The sequence below is a fragment of the Stomoxys calcitrans genome, chromosome 5, assembly GCF_963082655.1.
Source record: "Stomoxys calcitrans chromosome 5, idStoCalc2.1, whole genome shotgun sequence".
In the NCBI taxonomy this organism is placed as follows: domain Eukaryota; kingdom Metazoa; phylum Arthropoda; class Insecta; order Diptera; family Muscidae; genus Stomoxys; species Stomoxys calcitrans.
The window spans coordinates 11,455,005-11,476,387 of NC_081556.1; the positions used below are offsets into that span (position 1 = coordinate 11,455,005).

Below are 21,383 nucleotides of genomic sequence, written 5' to 3' on the forward strand. Positions count from 1 at the left end.
TTCTGTGATTTCGAATGACAGACGGACGGACGGACATGGCTAGATCGACTCAGAATGTCGAGACTATCAAAAATAATTCTTTATGGGGTCTTAGACGAATATTTCGAGGTGCTACAAACGGAATGACTAGATAAGTATACCCCATCCTATGGTGGTGGGTGTAAAAATCAAGCCGCCCTTATATGCATACTCATTTGTCCGTCCGTCCGCCCGTCTGGCAGTTAAGTCTCAGCGGGTGGAGCGCCACCCCAGATATTAAGCCAATATTTCGATATCAGATTTCTACTCTGCACGCAAATATCTTTCATTTACGACCCATATTGTAGCAATTGTTCGACATGCCCGCTCAAGGGGTTTGAGGTCGGGCGTTCCCCTCAAAACATTAATTTTTGGTTTACTGCTGATACACACCCCATGCACGATTATATCAGTTGTAGGGGCCAATTCATGGTCCTCTTGCTATATCATACCGATTGACCTATAAGTTGAAAGGTTTCTGGGTATGAGGGGGGCCCTTACTCACCTACTCTACTCGCAAAAACCTTTCATTTATGTCCTTTCCTAACTCAATGGGTCGACATGTATGCTTGAGGGGTTTTAGGGTTAGACATTCCCCTCAGAGACTTGGTCATGAAATCGAATATCAGACTTGGATTTGTGGGTTTCTATAAGGGCCCTTGTGTGAAATACCCATGCGAGGCTCAACCTCTGTCACAAGAGAAAAAGCATAGCTCTCTAGCTATTTAATTATCCCCATTGGTCTATATGAGCGCTTGGAGGTTTTTTAAGGCGAGGTAACCCCATAGTTAGGCTCACCTATAGCCGAATTAGTAGCGTGCTCGGATTGTCAGTGCAGCGGTCGATTACCGCTAGACTCCTTGGCCTGTTGCTAATGTGGTATCACAATGGACTTAATATTGTCCAAGTGAGTCTATAAAGGACTGCCACACTTACCTAACCTAACCTAGCCCCCATAACCACATAGCCCAAGTTTAGATGTCAGATTCTTACTCCACTCGTATATATTTTTAATTTGAGCCTAATATTGTCTCGTTTCGCCCACATGTTCGCTCAAGGGAGTTTTTGTTCCCCTTAGTAACTCGATAAAAAAAATGCAAATCATAATCGCCCTTTAGCTACCTCATGACCCTAATTGGTCTATACGAACGTTTAAAGGGATTTTCGTGGTGAAGTAGCCTCCTAATGCCAATTTGGGTGTCAGATTTCTAATCTGCTTGCAAACACCTCTCATTAATTTCCATGCTTACTCAATAGTTCGATGAGGTTTTGGGATAGTACATTCCCCTCAGTGACTTCATGAACGATTTTTATTGGATCCTTGTGTATTTTCACTGAGAGATTCTGCCACAGTGCACAATCATAGCCTTCTAGCTACTTAATTATCCTGATTGCTCTAAACGATCGCTTGGAAGGTTTTTTTTAGTCCTTTTAGTCACATAACCTAAGTTTAAATGTCAAATTCTTACTCCACTCGTATATATCTTTCATTTGAATCCAATATTATCTCGATTCGCCTATATATCCGCTCAATGAAATTTTGCGAAAGGGCGTTGCCTTTAGTATCTTGATAAAAAAAAAATTGCAAATCATAATCGCCCTCTAGCTACATCATTATCCTAATTGGTCTATATGAACGCTGGAAGGGTTTTTCGCGGTGAGGTAGCTTCTTAATCCCAATCTGGTTGTTAGATTTCTGCTCTACTCGCAAATACCTTTCGTTTGAGTCCCATACTGACTCAATTGGTTATCATGTCCGTTCGATGGATTTTTGGGATAGGACGTTCCCCTCAATAACTTTATGAAAGATTTTTATCGGGTCTTTGGGTTTCTGAAGGGGCTTTTGTGTCGGTGCACCAGATTTATACTCTACTCGGAAATACCTCTCATTTAAACCTCATACTGACTCAATAGGTTATCATTTGCGTTCTATGAGTTTTTGGAGTAGGGCGTTCCCTATTGGTCTATTTGAACACTTGAAGGGCTTTTCGCTGTAAGGTAGGCCATTAATCCCAATTTGGATGTCAGATTTTTACTCTACTCGCAGATACCTTTAATTTAAGTCTCATACTGACTCAACAGTTCGACTTATACTATTAAGGGGGTTTTTGGGGTAGGGCGTTTCCCCCATTATCCATATCGATCTATTTGTTCGGAGGGGGAAGTCTCCCTAGGCACAAAGCCTAAATTTCGTTATCGTATTGTATCGTAGTTCCCAACTCTACTCGCCAATACCTTTCATTTAAGTCTCATATTGGCCCGATCAGCCTACATGTCCTCTCGAAGGGTTTTGGGGTAGGGCATTCCCATAAATAGGGTAGGTTAGGTTAAGTAAAAGTGGCTGTCCTTTGCAAGCTCACTTAGAAAATTTTAAGTTCATTGTGATACCACAGTAGCAATAGACTAAGGCCTCTGGTGGAAATCGAACCCACCACCCCCGCACTGTCAATCCGAGTACGCGAGTACAACTTGGCTAACGGTATGTTTATTCCTCTATGTAACTTGATCATAAAATGAATAATAAACTTGTTCATCGGACTAGGGTTTTTAGGTTACTAAAAGGGCCTTACCGTCATTGCAACATTGAAATACCCTTCTTTTAACAGGAGGCTCAATATTTCTCAAAAGAACAAAATTGTAGCCCACTGGCTATTTTAAACAGTTTATATGTTGAAGGGTTTTTTGGGGATGAAGTGACCCCTCTTTTTTGGTGATAGGGTGGAGATAATTATGTTTTGGGTTTTAGTTTCCTATTCTACTCACAAATACCTATGTTTAAGTCCAATATTGTCTCAATTGGTCGACATGTCCGCTCGAGGGCATTAGGGTAGGGCGTTCCCCTTAAAAAAATTTAATACAAATGTGTACATCAGACTCGGGTTTTTGGGGATTGTAATGGCCATTATGAAGGCCACCATGGCATAGAGCTTTGTATATCCTCCCATTAAGCTAAACGACTGGGTTCAAATCCTGGGCAAAATATAAAACAAGTTTTCGGTAGTAGTTAATATGGTATTAATGGTATTGCTCTGCGTCATGCTATTATCTATTGGGTTGCCCAAAAAGTAATTGCGGATTTTTTAAAAGAAAGTAAATGCATTTTTAATAAAACTTAGAATGGACTTTAATCAAATATACTTTTTTTCTAAAGCAAGCTAAAAGTAACAGCCGATAACTGACAGAAGAAAGAATGCAATTACAGAGTCACAAGCCGTTGAAAAAATTTGTCAACGCCGACTATATGAAAAATTCGCAATTACTTATTGGGCAACCCAATATGTTCACTGCCTATTCTGATTAGTTTATGTGATGAAGGTCTTGTTTGGGATGAGGTGGTCACTCATTCTTGGAGATAAGGTGGGGATGATTAAGTTTGGGTTTCAGTTTCCTATACTACTCGCAAATACCATTTATTCAAATCCCATATTGTTGCCATTAGTCGACATGTCCGTTTGGGGGTTTTGGGGTAGGGCCTTCCCCTCAAAAACTTGACCAGAAATTTGTACATCAGACTCGTTTTCTTTGGTTATTATAGGGGCCTAGGGGGAAGCCACCTCATATAAAGCTAAATGACTGGCTTAAAATCCTGGCAAAACAATAGAAAATTAGAAAAAAAGGGGCTTTAAGTTCAACCAGGCCGAACTTTTGATAGCCACCACCTCGGGTCTTTATATTAATCACCTATCTTCACTATCCGGTTAATAGTGCACCATTGAATCCATAATAGCTATATTGATATTTGATCCGATTTGGATCAAACTCGGCATAAACGTTAAGTGCTCTAATACAATTCACTGTTCAAGACGGTTGAACAGAATATTGGTCTATATGACAACTATATCTAACTATATTGTGATCTCCACCATATTCGAGGCTCTAATACAACTCATTGTACCAAATTTCAGCAAAATCTGTTAATAACCATAAAGACACTAAAACGGTTTCCAGAAATCTCATTCGTAATATTTTGAGAATTTTTTTGTTTGATTTGTTTGAATATAAAAAATTGCCTAATTTCGACAAGCCAATGTTCCCCCAAAACATGACTTTATATGACATGAACAATTTCTTAACAAATTTTATTCATCTGTTGTACGCTAATCTAAATTTCATTAGGGTAACTCTTTCCTAACTCGAGCTGGAATTTAAGACATCTCTGTTCTTGGGGATTTTTCTACCTATTCGTCGTTTATGATTTAAAGAGATTTATGCTATACAACATTTCCATCGACTGGAGTAATGTGACAAATATACTGAACTAACACCCATTTCTTCACATTAAATTGAATGTTTACTGCTCTATGAATACATCGGAAGATTTATAAATTTATAAACATTCAATTTAATGTGAAGAAATGGGTGTTAGTTCAGTATATTTGTCACTTTACTCCAGCAGATGGTGTTGTTGTATGTCTGATATCTCTTTAAATCATTACCGACGAATGTGTAGAAAAATCCCCAAGAACAGAGATGTCTTAAATTCCAGCTCGAGTTAGGAAAGAGTTATCCTAATGAAATTTAGATTAGCGTACAACAAATGAATAAAATTTGTTAAGAAAAATTGTTCCTGTCATATAAAGTCATGTTTTGGGGGAACATTAGGCAATTTTTTATATTCAAACAAATCAAACAAACAAATCCTAACTAACACATTGACATATTTTGCACGCATATACTGTGGTTTTATATGAGAAGTTTCTCCCTGTTCCTTAATGTTATGTTCAAGGGCAAATTTCGCCAGAAAAGACGATACGTTTTCTTCTCAATACGGTGTGAAAAATCTTAGGGAAAAGAGTATAAAGTGTTTATTTGATCACAGGAGATCAGTTATGAGAAGATGTTACTTCAAACTACATCTACATGTTGTAGAAGTAGTTGATATACAACAACAAGATAACATTACGTTTTTTAACCATATACCTGAAACCCTTCCATTATCATGTGGGTCCTTAAAAAAATATAATGAATGATGTGATTCGTTTTCAATAGCGTGTGAAAAGTTTTGGAAAAGAGGGGATAAAGTGTTTACCCACTAACAGGAGATCAGTTGTAAGAATAAGTTCTTCTGAACTTCTTTGACTTTTACATTATACATACATTAACCATCAACTAACTGGAGGTATCATATATCACATGTTTCAGCCATGCTTGAACTAGAGTACAACTCATTTGCAAGGATTCCTAAGAAAACGATCGAATGACAACATAAATAAAAAATTATGAATACTTGAAGTTTTTTCTTGCTAACAAGATATAATAAACCAAGTAATTTACAATCCACTAAGGATGTTACAAGCTTAATAAGTTATTGTTGTTGTACAAGGCAGTGATATTAAAGATTCGCCTTGATATTGCCTTACAGAACAACAAAGATTCCTTTTTGAAGGCACTCAGTTGATGGCTGAAATATTCTGGCCTTTGTTAAGTAGCACTCGGGTACATGATAAATTGCTGCAAGTACTAAAGATTGAAGAACAAACTGCAAACTATATGCAACATATGCACTTTTTGTCATAACTGCATTATGAGCCTACAGCTGAAAGATTTCAAAGGATCATTCCCTCTTTTTGGGGAATATCTTAAGGAAATTTGATATTTTTAAAGTATTTCTAGGGTTTCATAACCAGAAAAAGGAATCAAGAGAATATTTAAGAGCATTTCTCAGTAAAATGTGCAATCTGCACATCGTAGTGGAGGAATTTTGTCACAGGGTTCAAATTGCATTCCTTTACAGAGCAGTATTCCTCCCTTAAGACTTTGCGGGATATATTATTGATATACAGCTGCATGTGTTATATTGTTCTGAAATCCTATTATTCACATCTGTAATTGACACGTGTGAATTTTCCCATAGTTCACACAAATGTCCTGTTTATCCTTTGTCGACATTTTAGGGGTTGATGTGTTTAATTAACGAAAAAAGAAACTTTTATCCTTTCATTTCAATTGTGGTTTATGAAATAGCAACTGCTTACATTATCTGCAAGCCCAATAGTTGGCATATATGACGCATGACAATTTTTACCTAGAATTCAAAAACATTCCCTCCACATTACAACAATACCTTCAATAAGAGCATAAAAGATATAAACAACCCCAATGCTATTATGAGAAAAAATAACATTCATTTAAAGGAATGAGTAAGGTTATAGGAGTAAGGAAAAGTATTTTGAAAATAATATTTTTAAAGAAAACATTTTAAAACCAAATTCTTTATAGAAAATATTTTGAGAACAAAAACTTTTTATAGAAAAATATTGAGACCAAATTATTTCAAAAAAAATATTTGAGACCAAATTTATTTTTAGAGAAACTATCGAATCAAAATTTTCTTAAAACAATTTCGAAAACTAAGTGTTTTCATTATCTCATCGGCACCATCGTGAACTATGTCCGCCCGTCTGACCGACCTACAGTTCACAGCCTGTTGTTCGTAGTAGTTATAGTTGAGATCAACTACTACTACCAGACTGTTCGCTGTAAGCTTTTTCACTGAGCAATATCTCTTCAAACAAACTCCAACCTTCAATTGGCAACAAAAATTTTTCTATAAAAATTGGCAACGAAGTTTTTCTATAAAGAAAATTGGCAACGAAGTTTTTCTAAAAAGAAAATTGGCAACGAAGTTTTTCTATAAAGAAAATTGGCAACGAAGTTTTTCTATAAAGAAAATTGGCAACGACGTTTTTTTTAGAAAAAATTGGCAATGTTTTTTTTCTACAAAAAATTCAATAAAAATGAGCAACAACATTTTCTTAATTAAATATTGGCAACGAATTAAAAAAAACGATTTTCTTCCATAAACAAATGGCAACAATTAAAGTTGGAAAATAATTTATTTCAATACATTTTTTTCCGAAAAAATTTCAAAAAAAAACGGCAACAAAAGTTTTCATTTTAAAAAATTGGCCACAATTTTGTTTTTAAAAATTGGCCACAATTTTGTTTTTTAAAAATTGTTAGTGATTTTTTTTCATAAAAATTTAGCAATAATTTTTTTTATAAAAAAAAAATTTGCTACGAATTTTTTTCTAAAAAAGTTGGCAACGATTTTTTTTGAAACAATTGACAACGATTTTTTGTATAAAAAAAAATTGCAACGACATTTTTCTACAAAAAATTGTCCACAGTGTTTTTATAAAAAGCGACAACAAAACATTTTTTTTCATAAAATTGGCAACGAAATTTTCTTACAAAAACTTAGCAACGAAATATTTTCAACAAAAATTAGTAACGAACATTTTTTAAAAAAATTTTTTATACAATAAAATAAGCTTATTGTATAAAAATTTGCCAACGAATTTTTTTCTATGAAAAATCCAACAAAAAATGGGTAACGATGTTTTTCATAAAAAATTAGCAACCAAATTTTTTTATAAAAAATTTCCTACGAAATGGCAACAACAATTTTTGTTTAAAAAATTGGCAATAAAAATTTTTCGATAAAACTTGGCCTCGAAATTTTTCTATAAAAAATTTGTTAACGAAATTTTTTCTACGAAAAATTGCCAAAGAAATTTTTTCGATAAAAATGTTGGTATCGAAATTTTTTCGACAAAAAATTGGCATCGAATGTTTTCTATAAAAAATTGGCAAAGAATTTTTTCCTATAAAAAATTGGTAATGCATTTTTTCTTTAAAAAATTGGCAACGAATCTTTTTGTATAAAAATTTGGCAACTAATTTGTTTCTATAAAAAATTGCCAAAGAATTTTTCAATAAAAAATGGGCAACGAATTTTTTTTTATAAAAAATGGCCAACGAATGTTTTCGATAAAAATTGGCCATGAATTTTTTTCTATAAAAAATTGGTAACGAATTTTTTCTATAAAAAATTGGTAACGAATTTTTTCTATAAAAAATTGGTAACGAATTTTTTTTATAAAAAATTGGTAACAAATTTTTTTCAGTAAAAAATTGGTAACGATTTTTTTTTATAAAAAATTGGTAACGAATTTTTTTCAATAAAAAATTGGTAACGAATTTTTTTCAATAAAAAATTGGTAACGAAATGTTTTTTATAAAAAATTGACAACGAATATTTTTCTTTAAAAATTGGTAAAGATTTTTTTCTATAAAAAATTGGCAACGAATTTTTTCTATACCAAATTGGCAACGAATTTTTTCTATACAAAATTGGCAACGAATTTTTTCTATACAAAATTGGCAAAGAATTTTTTCTATAAAAAATTGGCAACGAATTTTTTCTATAAAAAATTGGCAACGAATTTTTTCTATAAAAATTTGGCAACGATTTTTTTTTATAAAATTTGGCGACGAATTTTTTTCTATAAAAAGTTAGCATCAAAATGTTGGCTATACAAAATTGGCAACGAATTTTTTCTATAAAAAATTGGCAACGAATTTTTTCTATAAAAAATTGGCAACGATTTTTTTTAAAAAATTTGGCGACGAATTTTTTTCTATAAAAAGTTAGCATCGAAATGTTGGCTATACAAAATTGGCAACGAATTTTTTTCAATAAAAATTTGACAACGAATTTTTTTCTATAAAAAATTGGCAACGAATTTTTTCTATAAAAAATTGGCAACGAAGTTTTTCTTTAAAAAAATTGGCAACGAATTTTTTCTATAAAAAATTGGCAACGAAATTTTATATATGAATTATTTTATACCGACAATTTTTCGTTTCGAAATATGGTAGCGAAATTTTTTCAAAACAAACATTGAAAGCGAAATTTGGTCTATACAAAATTTGATACCGTGGTCATTTCTGTAAAGAATTCTGCGCCCAAATTTTTGAAGAAATGCCCTTAACTTACACATTTAAAATTTTAGTTGTTTACAAAAATTTGGTTTCTAATAACTCTTATTCCCTGTTATGATTTTAGATATTTAGCATATGCTACTATTTCTGACGGGCGGGTATGCCTTTTGTTCCTCTGAGCCAAAATTGCTTATTACAAATTTTTCCTTGTTAATTATTTAAGGGGATGATTGATTGTGTAAGGAAATCAACCACCCTTGTTGCTAATGAAACTCCCTTTCCATTTCTCGCCTTATACATGTTTACATTATCTAATGCAACTGAAGCAATGCAACCTCCTCGTTGAGCTGCTGTCCTGTTAATAGTGACATTGGACACGTGACGTTGTTTAGTAGTGGGGACAAAAATTTCAATTCATGTTTCTTGGAAAAACAGAGATCAACCATGGCTTAAGTCTAAAGGACCTAAGGACTAAAGGCTATGACACCAAGAAACAAATTTTGGTTGTGGGTTGGGTTGAAAAGAGGGTGCAGATATTAATTCGCCCCATGCCACTAAGGACATACACCTAAGCCAGCCAAACCTATAAAAAGAAAATTTTGTGCTACTTACAAAATCCTTAATTGTTCTCAATATCACTCCCCTAATTTGGTTCAGTTCTGGTATTGGTTGTAAGTGACTACAAATATGTAGGCCTCAAATCCCTCTCAGCCAACTTAACAAAGGTAAATGTCTACAAAGATGTAGCTCCTTAAGCATACTTTTCTTTAAAGAGCAACAGGAGACAAATAAGCCTTATGAGTCCCATTTGGATGTGTACTCTACACTCTACTTACTAGTTGGCGGTTGGTAGAGCTATCCTTACATCTTTGACACATATTGTGGGACCATTCTTGGCAGACAAGAAGCCCGCCAAATGCCTTACTAACAACATTATCTTCCTAGTTTTTTAAGATTTCTTTCATTTCTTCATTATTGAATAGAGTCAATAGTGACTTTGAGTTTATTTCCTTTTTAACAAATGACAGTTGAATTATGGGCTATATTGGCAGTTAAATAAGACTTAAGTACAAGGTTTTATTAGATGTTTTTCTCTATATGAGTAACAATTCCTTATCCAAGTAAATATTTGTGACTTGGTGGTAGTTTTCCATAAAAGAGGGTAATTTGCTTCATCCACCCACTTTTATTCGGGAGTTTAGTAGTGGAGTTTTTAAGCTTTTAGCACGTGGCTCGCAAATAGGCCATTTACTATTTGATGTAACCCTCCTAAGGCTAGCAACCCCCTCTATTGAGTGGTGGAGTAGAAAATCACAATCATAAAATGGGATTTTCCGCAGTAGCAACCCGCGGCTACAATTGTAGCCCGTGGGAATTGTTGAATCAAAGCACGGGACATCATCCCCCTTAAGGAAAACTTAAGGAGCATGGAAAATTTTTTGATTTGAGGTTGTAGTCTTGTAGCTTTCTAGCTATTCTGTTTTCCCAGTTAGACCAAGATTTTATCCATTGTGATGGGCAAAAATCTTATAAGGAAAATCTTAAGAACTAAAGAAACTTCCACAGGAATCTTAAGTTGTTGGAGAAAGGTAATCAAGTGTGAAGAAAAAAATCTCTTGAAACCTTTTTAGACTGCTGATGGGCTAGTAACACCAAGACGTTTATTTATAATCTTGGAATACCGGCATTTTCATGCAAGGGAAATATTTCAACCAAAGCATTGTATTATACCAAAACTTCCCTGGAAGAGTTCAGTTTATCCTTTTGTTTGAGAGAAACTGAAATCTTCATTGGGATAGGTAAAGATCGTCACATATTATGTTTAGCATCACTTAACTCTCTTATAATCCCTAAAAGTATGCTTTAGTATTTGCAATCCCACTATCCATCTTTGTCCCTTCAAGCCTATGCCGTTATACTTTAATGGTTTTTCTTGAGCAGAAGAGTACATTGTATATTGTATTGAATATAAGAACTTCAATATTTTTCTTAGGATAGGTAAGGATCATTTCATGGCATTTTAAAAAGATTGCTATGTTACTTAAGGGAGGGTAGTTCTCAACCCTCTTCTTTGAAATCACATGCAATGTTTTTTTTTCCATTATGATAAGAAGTTGAACTTCTTTCATATCTTCAATGGTAAAAACAACCTTCAATGAGGGTTGTTTCTCAGAAACAAACAAGAAACATGGTGAATAGTTCTGGCACCACAACATCTTGTAGCTATCCAAATAATCTGGGCTCCTAATAAAACCAAGACATTAGTACGTGGCAGTCGATAGTTAACAACAACATCTTGAGTAATGTTTTATGATCTTCCATTAACTCTCAAAGAAGAACTGCAATTGAGCTGTAAAAGAAGAACAAAGAAACTCTAAAGAATTCTGACAAAAAAGTCAAATATTCCATTTTTCTTAAAACTTTCTACAAATCCTGGGGACCTGCTTATCGCAAGACGTTTGAATTCTTAGAACTGTCTTACAACAATTCTGTATAAACACCACCACCATAGTATGGGCTATACTAACAACATCATTCTTCTTTGAGATTGGTTATAACTTGGAAATACCATTGTTTACTTGTCTTACAGGGTGGTTTCACTAAAAAGATTGCGTCTCTCTCTCATCCCTACCTCAATACCAAGGCAATTGTGTAAGAAAAGGGTCTTCTGGTACCTGTTAGTAGGAAAATACCCTTCATCTGAAGTGTGTTACAGATTTAGGGTGAGTTTTAGTTTGTACAAAAAAGGAAAATAATCTGGAAAGCATAGTGGAACGTCTTATAACTTGCTACAAATGCTCATACCCTGGTGTTTCCAAGAAACTATTTCCCCAAATATGGAGAAGAACATACAGTCTTCACAACGTGATAGCTGGCTGGGATGAAGCTAAGAAATGATGAAAGAGAATGAATGATTCTCTAAGGGAATCATAGAGAATAATAAAAATTTGGAAATAAGTTTCTAAATAAAAAAGTGTTTATAAAAAAATATCGGCCAAAATAATTTTTAAGAAAAAATTTCGATAAAAATTTTTTATAAAAAGAAAATTCGGTAAAAATTAAAAAAAAAAAAAAATCATAAAAATAGTATACAGCAATAGTTTTGTAAAATTTTTTTATAAAAAATTTCTGTAAAATTTATTTAAACCAGAATTTTTTTTTTTTAAATTTTTCATAAAAAAATTTCGGCAAAAAAATTTTTTAACAAAAATTTCGGTAAAATTTTTTTTTCATAAAAATAGTTAATAATATTATAATAATTAATATAAAAATAATAGCAAAAATTTCGTAAATTTTTTTTATAAAAAAATTCTGTAAAATTCTGTTTATACCAAAAATTTTGGAAAATTTTTTACAGAAAAAATTTCGGTATAATTTTTATATAGAAGCAATTTTGAAAAAAATTTGTATGGAGGAACTTTAAAAAAAATTTTACTTTTGGCATTTTTTTTAAATTTTTTTTAAATTTCGCTAAACAATTTTTTATAGAAAATATAAAAAAAAATATAAACAGAATTTTCAGACCATATTTTTAATAGAAGAATTTAAACCAATTTTTTGTACCAAAAATTTCAAAACCAAATTTTTTATAAAAAAAATTAGTTCCCAATTTTTTATAGAAAACTTTAGTTGTCAATTTTTTATAGAACATTTTTAGTTGCCAATTTTTTCTATAAAAAATTTCGTCGTCGTTGGGGAGTGAGGTGGTCACCCAAACAAAATCAGCATCTTGCTCTACTCTCAAATATCATTTATTTGAACCCCATATTGTCATTGCCTTACAACTGGATATCAAATACGTTTGCTAATCTCAAATAGATTTTATTTAAACCCCTTAATGCAAAAGTCAGCAAATATGTCCGGTTTAAGGCATGGTACCTAAAAACTATCAATATCGAGCTCCACTCTCTTTAAGACCCAAATTGCCATGGTGAGCAAACACGTCCTATTTGCAGGTGGGACGTCAGTTAGACAGTTGGTCCCGAATGTTGATATCACATTCGTAGTCTACTCCCAATTACCTTTAATTTGAGCCCCATATTTCCATAGTCGAGAAACATGACCGTTGTGGGGCTGTTTTTAGGGATGGGGCGGCCACTCAGTGACTTGTCCCTGAAAATATATATCAGATTCTTGTTCTACTCTATAATTCCTTTTATTTGAGCCCCATATTGCAATGTACAGCAAATACGTCCCATTTTGGTGGTTTTATGGGGTTGAGGTGGCCCATAAAGGGAAGGGACGGACCCCCAGAAACTTGATCCCACATTTGGGTATCAAATTCGTAATCTACTCGCAAATACCATTAATTTGAGTCCCATATTGCCATGGTCGGTAAATGTGTCCGATTTAGGGGCGTTTTGCCGGTTGGGTTGGTCTCCCAAACGCTTAGTCCGACAATTGGATATCAGATACGTTTTCTAATCTTAAATACCTTTCATTTGAGTCCCATATTGTCGTGATTGGTCTATATATATATATTTGAAAAGTTTTGGGGTGGGGCGTCCACCCTAGGTACCCCATCCGAAATTTCGATACCCAATTTTTGTTTGTAGGCTACTATAAGAGCGCACGCAAAATTTTGCTTAAATCGCACCTCCCATCTCTGAGATCTAGTGTTTCTAGAAATTAGGGTAAGGGGGAGGGTCCGCCTCCACTTCAGATATCAAAAAATGTAGTACCCTATTTTCACCACGGGCTCATTATGCACCATCTGTGAAATTTCAGAAAATCGGTTCAGCCGTTTCTGAGTCTATAAGGAACACACAAACAAACAAACACAAATTGATTTTTATATAAAGATTTTTTTTATTGCCAATTTTTTACAGAAACAAATGTTGCCAATTTTTTTTTTTTAATTTTGTTGTAATTTTTTTTTAGAAAGAATTTCAAGAACAATTCAGAAAAAATTTCGTTGTCATTTTTTTAAGACAATTTTATTGCCAATTTGTTAAATAAAAATTTCTTGCCAGTTTTCTATTTAAAAATTTCGTTGGCAATTTTTTTGCAGAAAAAATGCTAATTTTGAATTTAAATTTTGTTGCCAAATCTGTTGCCAATTTTTTATCGAAAAAATTTTGTTGCCAATTTTTTATAGAAAATATTTTGTTGCCCATTTTTCGAAAACAATTTTGTTGCCAATGTCTTTTAGAAAGAATTTCGATACCAAAGTTTTTATAGGAAAAATTCCGCTAACAATTTTTATAAATAATATTTTTATTGCCAATATGTTAAAAAAATATTTTGTTGCCAATTTCCAGAGAAAAAAATTCGTTGCCAATTTTTTTAGAGAACAAATGGAGTTGCCAATTTTCGTTGTCATTTTTTTTAGGACAATTTGTTTGCCAATTTGTTAAATAAAAAATTTCTTGCCAGTTTTCTATTTAAAAATTTCGTTGGCAATTTTTTTGCAGAAAAAATGATAATTTTGAATTTAAATTTTGTTGCCAAATCTGTTGCCAATTTTTTATAGAAAAAATATTGTTGCCAATTTTTTATAGAAAAAATGTTGTTACCAATTTTTCGAAAACAATTTTGTTGCCAATGTCTTTTAGAAAGAATTTCGATACCAAAGTTTTTATAGAAAAAATTCCACTAACAATTTTTATAAATAATATTTTTATTGCCAATATGTTAAAAAAATATTTTGTTGCCAATTTTTCAGAGAAAAAAATCTTTGCCAATTTTTTTAGAGAACAAATTTAGTTGCCAATTTTTTAGCGAAAAAAATTCGTTGTACATTTTTTTACAAAACAATGGTATAACCACTTTTTATTAAAAAATTTTGTTGCCAATTTTTTAAAGAAAAAGTTGGTTGCCAATGTCTTGTTGAAAAAATTTCGAGAACAACAGAAAAAAGGTGTTACCAATTTTTTAATTTTGTTGTCAATTTTTTTTAGAATAAACTTCAAGAACATTTGGCAAAAGTCGCGTTGCCATTTTTTTTAGAAATTGTGCTGCCAATTTCTTTTAGAAAAAATTTCGATACATAATTTTTATAGAAACAAATTTTTTAACAGTTTTTATAGGTAATATATTTTTTGGCAAAATTTCGTTGCCTATTTAAAATAAAGTTATAGGAAATTAGAAGAAATTTTGTTGCCAATGTTTTATAAAAGCAACAATGTTTTTATAAATAACATTTTTATAGACAAATTTTCATTTTTAATTTTTTTTTGAAAATTTTCTTTGCCTTTTTTTTGGAAAAAAATTCGTTTTCAATTTTTTATAGAAGGATTTTGATATTTATTTCGGCACCAAATTTTTTTATAGTATTTTTTTTTAAATTATTTTTTATAGAAACAAATTTTGTTAACAAATGTATTATTGGAGTTTTTGTTTAAAAAATAAAAAAATAAAAAATATTTATTATTTTTAATTTCCATACTTTTCAATTTGACCTCTTATACTTCCTTTTATTAGGGTTGGTTTTTTATCTTTTTCAATTTTTATTTGCGTGGTTTCCCAGTGTCCCATTAAAATACTCAGCACGCCCAAAGCAAATCTTTTTGAAGATCACTCTAGCTCTGTTTGAATAATTGAAGAAAGTGTATCATTGGAATAGGATTTCAGTAAGACCAGCACAGTGCGTGCCCCAGATAGTTTTGTTCGAAAAATGCCAAGACTTCAGACATCTGTTGTAGGCAAGAAGAAATAAGGGCACTCATTAATATATTTGTCCACAAATTGAGGTTTTTGCTTTACATCAGCATAGAAGTGGGTCAGCAACAGCCTCTAAAATATGCCGGATGATGGATGGGTAGATTTTGTATAAAAAATGATGATCCATAGAGGACAAAAACATGTGCCTTCATAGGAAACGATTCTGAATGGGCTTTAGTGAAACGTTTGCCCGACCCCATTGTTTGCCTTGATGCTCATGGGCTACTCTAACCAAATTTCACTTTCAGTTTTGTTCATTTTATCGGCTATCCTCTGATGGGATCTCAGTTAAACCCACAACGAATTTCAATTTTAAAATTTCTCAACAGCTCAACACCTTCTACCAAATAAATGAAGCAAAGCCCTTAGCAATCAAGGAGCACGCATTAACCTTGAGTTTAGAAATGAGCACCTCTTGGCTTTGGATTGCGCATGTGCAAGACTCTTTGAAAAGAAACAGAAAAATATCAGTCCCGACACAGAGATTAACAATGAAAACATTGGTGTCGGCTACATCAACTAAAATGATATTTTTATGGCCTTTATGGGTCATTAAGTTCTTTTTCTGAGGTTTTTCTTTCCATCTTTTGTATGGATCTTTCTTTCATCAGGGCCGGCCCGCCAAGGCACGTACAATGCACCATACTCGGCTGGATACTGTTTGAGAGCATGTAGCTGGCACTTGTGGTTTGGTGTTGCTATACTGCTGGGATAAAGAACTCTTAATGATCTTAAAAAGAAAAAAAAAACCAACAGACGGACGGACGAACAGACAGACTGAATGATCGGCGTACTAAGTAGATGTGGGTCATGTGTTGCCCGCCTGCTCTCTTTGCTGGGCTCCTATTCGAATGATACACTTTATTCAAATTAAAACAGCCCTCAGGGTCGGCCGGATGTTTCTTTTGTGGTTTGTTATTGAATTTTTTTTTTTGGGTGCGTCTCGGTCATGCTATTTCTGAGAATTAATTTACAATGCCATAAACACAAATCTTTTGTCAGGATTAGTTGAAATAGAGGGTTGCCTGGATGAGTGAGTAAAATACAGGAATTGGCGGGAAAAAGGTTTCGATTTGAAGATTTTCTACAGAAATCGATTTTTGGTATGTTAGAAAAAAAATGGAATTTATGCCATCTTTCGAATATAACACAACATTTTGCAGGTGAACCCCAAAGTTGGATGAGCTTTACTTATCGCATCCAATGGTCTTTTCAGATTCTTCAATTTAAAGATCTTGGGAAGTTACACTACTTTTAAGCACATACAGATTTTTTCCAATTTTTGTATTTATTTATGCAATTTTGAGCTTGTTCTTTGAAGAAAAAGTTCAAGAATAGCGCCAAACCTTATTTTTTGCCGCAAACTTCACAATTGTATACTCAACTCAAAAAATTTTGGGGCATCAAAAATTCAAAAATTTTGAAGGCTAACCCCTTTCATAAAAAAATGCAAAAAACCGCAAGTGAAAATTTTAAAAAATTCGATTTATTTTATGATTCCTCTTTGAGATTCAAGCGGAGGAATGGTCTTAAATTTTTCAAATTCGAAAAAATTAAGGAGTTACAGCATTTTCGACAATCAAAATATTTAAAACCAAAAAAATCGATTTTTAAGAATTTTTCCAAAGAAAACTGTGAAGTATGATATTCAACTGGCGTCATGATCTTCAATTCAGCCTGGCTGAATGGAATTTTCTATAGAAAATCTTCAATTCAGTCTGGCTGAATGGGATTTTCTATAGAAAATCTTCAATTCAGCCTGGCTGAATGGGATTTTCTATAGAAAATCTTCAATTCAGCCTGGCTGAATGGGATTTTCTATAGAAAATCTTCAATTCAGCCTGGCTGAATGGGATTTTCTATAGAAAATCTTCAATTCAGCCTGGCTGAATGGGATTTTCTATAGAAAATCTTCAATTCAGCCTGGCTGAATGGGATTTTCTATAGAAAATCTTCAATTCAGCCTGGCTGAATGGGATTTTCTATAGAAAATCTTCAATTCAGCCTGGCTGAATGGGATTTTCTATAGAAAATCTTCAATTCAGCCTGGCTGAATGGGATTTTCTATAGAAAATCTTCAATTCAGCCTGGCTGAATGGGATTTTCTATAGAAAATCTTCAATTCAGCCTGGCTGAATGGGATTTTCTATAGAAAATCTTCAATTCAGCCTGGCTGAATGGGATTTTCTATAGAAAATCTTCAATTCAGCCTGGCTGAATGGGATTTTCTATAGAAAATCTTCAATTCAGCCTGGCTGAATGGGATTTTCTATAGAAAATCTTCAATTCAGCCTGGCTGAATGGGATTTTCTATAGAAAATCTTCAATTCAGCCTGGCTGAATGGGATTGTCAGCTTAGGTGATTTTTTTCGTTTTGCCTTATTATACATCCCTCGTTTAAATCGTCTTTTAATTGATTGTTATAAACAAAATGTTCATTAAAAATTCCATCAACGTTTTTAATGCTGCCATTAAATAAGACATGTTATTTGTTTTGTTTGTTTGTTGTTATTTGTTTATTTCCAGCCATTAATTTTCTGAAACAAATGATGTTGTCAAGATAATTTTATGGTTTTCAACAGGCCAACAGAAATAAGCACAGCTAGTGCCGAATCCATGGTGATTTTCAAATACCCATAAGTTTAAGCAAAAGTTTTCAATTTGGAATTTCTTAAAACACAAAATATTGAAAAAGTTTTGAAAATATCCCCCCGAGGTCATTTTGAAAAAAAAAGAAGCCCCAGAATAATGGAAATAATCTATAATTGACCAATGCTGAGTACTAGGCCTTCAGCATTGTTGGTTGGGGTTATAATCCCAATGCCAAACACTGTTGCGGTGTTAACAACGCAACATAGGTTCTGCAAATGCATTGCTGGTTGTAGTATAGTCTGATGATGATCTTCTCCATGCGGGTATTCGGTTGCGTGGCCCCTGGTAGGGTGTGTCGCACGTATTCTTTGCTTTCTTCTGTAATTTTGGTTTGTTGTTTTTTATTTTATGGCCACCTTTGCTGTTTGACTTTTCTGTTCGCCTGTTCAAAACCCATGAAATTATCGTGACATTTACACATAAATAATATTAAATTACACAGGCAAGCCAGCGTGCCAAGCAGCAAATTAATTGCCTTAACCACAGGGCTTGTTGCTCTGCTCGTTGGCTGGCTGATTGTCTTGTTCATTGGATCTCTAATTTCAAAGTGTCTGTCCGCTGTCTGCACTCCATTATTTATACACTGGCACTCTGTTATTAAATTTGTTTTTTATTGCACATAAAGATTGGATGATATGAGGGCATGATCCGGGGACTCCGCATGGTGTGTTGCGTGCGTCATTTTCTACTGCCTACATAGGAGATTTTTGAAACTTGCTTGGCTTCACAGTCAGTCAGCTGTATAATTTGAGTTAGCACTTGCTCCACATGCTTCTTGAGGGAAGGACAGGCATACTGAATGATGATCACTTGATGTGTGCTCATCATTTGTCTCTGACATGTTAACACCTCATTAACTTGTCTTTTGAATTGGGGACGGCAATACCAGCCCATGCCACCAAACGCAAGCATACTCCAACCGGTCTTTATGTATTCTTAAAATTTTGTATTAGGAAGCCAGACATTTTGTTATTGCTGCTTTTTCTAACAGGCTTCCAGTTGTGATTAATATGCTGAAACAATTGCTGACATTTTAGGATAGGCATGAGTCATAAACAGTAAAGACACAACTAAATAGCAAACAATTGGGGAAGTTTTGTGATGGAAAACCACTATTGGTTTAAAAATTGTAGGCAGTGGTTTCGATTCCTAAAGGAATGAAAAGCAAACTGAAACAGATTTGCTAAATGGAAGACATTCTATAGGAACTCATAATCATCCGGGCTGAATTTTCTATAGAAATTCGAATTTAGCCATGCAAAATTAAAGATTTTATAATGAAACCCATATTCAGTTATGCTTAGTTGAAAATTTTCAATAGAAACTCATATTCAGCAAGAGTGAAATGAAGATTTTTTATAGAAACCCATGCTCCGCCTTGCTGAATTGAAGATTTTACTTATATAAGGCGATGCAGAATTGAAGATTTTCTATAGAAACTCATATTCAGCCAAGCTGAATTAAAAATTTCCTATAGAAAATCATATTCAGCCAGGCTGAATTGAAGATTTTCTATAGATAATCATATTCAGCCATATAGAAACTCATATTCAGCCATGCAGAATTGATGATTTTCTATAGAAACTCATATTCAGCTAAGCTGAATTGAAGATTTTCTATAGAAAATCATATTCAGCCAAGCCAGTCTGAATTAAAGATTTTCTATAGAAAATCATATTCAGCCAAGCCAGTCTGAATTAAAGATTTTCTATAGAAAATCATATTCAGCCAAGCCAGTCTGAATTAAAGATTTTCTATAGAAAATCATATTCAGCCAAGCTGAATTAAAGATTTTCTATAGAAAATCATATTCAGCCTGGCTGAATTGAAGATTTTCTATAGAAAATCATATTCAGCCAGGCTGAATTGAAGATTTTCTATAGAAAATCCCATTCAGCCAGGCTGAATTGAAGATTTTCTATAGAAAATCCCATTCAGCCAGGCTGAATTGAAGATTTTCTATAGAAAATCCCATTCAGCCAGGCTGAATTGAAGATTTTCTATAGAAAATCCCATTCAGCCAGGCTGAATTGAAGATTTTCTATAGAAAATCCCATTCAGCCAGGCTGAATTGAAGATTTTCTATAGAAAATCCCATTCAGCCAGGCTGAATTGAAGATTTTCTATAGAAAATCCCATTCAGCCAGGCTGAATTGAAGATTTTCTATAGAAAATCCCATTCAGCCAGGCTAAATTGAAGATTTTCTATAGAAAATCATATTCAGCCAGGCTGACTTGAAGATTTTATATAGAAAATCATATTCAGCCTGGCTGAGTTGAAGATTTTCTATAGAAAATCATATTCAGCCAGGCTGAATGGAAGATTTTCTATAGAAAATCATATTCAGCCAGGCTGAATGGAAGATTTTCTATAGCAAATCATATTCATCCAGGCTGAATTAGATATTTTCTATTGTAAACATTTTTCAGCCCCAGTGAAATGTTTTGAATAAGATATAGTAACCAATGGCCTGGTGAAATGAACTTTTATCCTCACCATGTATTAAAAGGAATGAACTTTTAGTAGTTATACGACGTGTTATAAAAAATAAAAAACTTACAACTATATGAAAATAAATTAATTTTTATTTTTCATTAATTTTTTATTACAGATGGCACAACAAACAAAGCAAAAAGCTATCCTAAAACATTGGCACAGTTATGAAAAGTTTATAAAAAATGTAACCAATAGCCAAATATGTGCGGCGAAGGAAACAGGAAGGAGGCCACCGTAGCGCAGCCTATTACGCTGAACCACTGCTTTCGAATCCTGGGGAAAACACCAAAATAAATTTTCAGCGGTGGTTGTCCCCTCCTAATGCTGGCTACATTTGTGAGGTACTGTACCCTTTGGTTAAAACTTCTCCACAAAGAGGTGTCTCACTGCAGCACGCCGTTCGGACTTGGCTATAAAAGGTAGGCCCCATTGAGCTTAAACTTGCATCGGACAGCACTTACTGATATGCGAGAGAGAATGTTCATGGGCAGAAAGAAATTTCAAACTATTTGAGAAAGTTTTTCAATTAAGATAACGAAAAAAATAGAAGAAAAAATATTCTCATTTGTTTAATCACAGAACATTAAAAAAAGATAACAATAAAGATTTTAACATTTTACCAAAAAAAAAGACAAACAAATTGGTGTTTTATTCACTGAAAATCCATTTATTGGACAGTTAGGAAAAAAACTAAGAAAACGCTGTACAGTTTTCTATGAAAAACATCGCAAAAACCAAATATTTTTGAGCTGAAAATCTCAAAGTCGGTTTCAACGCCTAAAACGCTGTAACTCCTTCATTTTTTCGAATTTCGAAGAATTTCCAC

General features: G+C 33.2%; 1 long non-coding RNA gene across 1 annotated transcript in view; it reads left to right on the forward strand.

The window, feature by feature from the left end:
- LOC131998040 (uncharacterized) overlaps positions 1 to 21,127 on the forward strand; it is a 76,156-nt gene extending 55,029 nt beyond the window's left edge. Inside the window, exon 3 of the long non-coding RNA XR_009398499.1 lies at positions 20,673 to 21,127. This is a non-coding gene — a long non-coding RNA (uncharacterized LOC131998040). The remainder of the gene's footprint in view (positions 1 to 20,672) is intronic.
- The last annotated feature ends 256 nt before the right edge of the window (positions 21,128 to 21,383 follow it).